At 42.4% G+C, this 264-nt stretch overlaps 1 protein-coding gene across 1 annotated transcript in view; it reads left to right on the plus strand.

Annotated features, from left to right (window-relative positions):
- Positions 1 to 264, plus strand: part of LOC107460283 (uncharacterized) — a 15,825-nt gene that overhangs the window by 7,836 nt on the left and 7,725 nt on the right. The gene's annotated exons all lie outside the window — the stretch shown is intronic.

Consider the following 264-nt stretch of genomic DNA (forward strand, 5'->3'; position numbering starts at 1 on the left):
AATCCCAGAATCCTACTCGGAATACCACAGACAAGGTTTAGACTTTTCGGATTCTCATGAATGCCGCCATCAATTCTAGCTCATACCACGAAGATTCTGATTAAGGAATCTAAGAGATACTCATTCAATCTGATGTAGAACGGAGGTGGTTGTCAGACACACGTTCATGGATTGAGGAAGGTGATGAGTGTCACAGATCACCACCTTCTCCATAGTTAAGCACGAATGAACATCTTAGATAGGAACACGCATGTTTGAATGGGA

This window comes from Arachis duranensis, chromosome 8 (genome assembly GCF_000817695.3).
Source record: "Arachis duranensis cultivar V14167 chromosome 8, aradu.V14167.gnm2.J7QH, whole genome shotgun sequence".
Taxonomy (NCBI): domain Eukaryota; kingdom Viridiplantae; phylum Streptophyta; class Magnoliopsida; order Fabales; family Fabaceae; genus Arachis; species Arachis duranensis.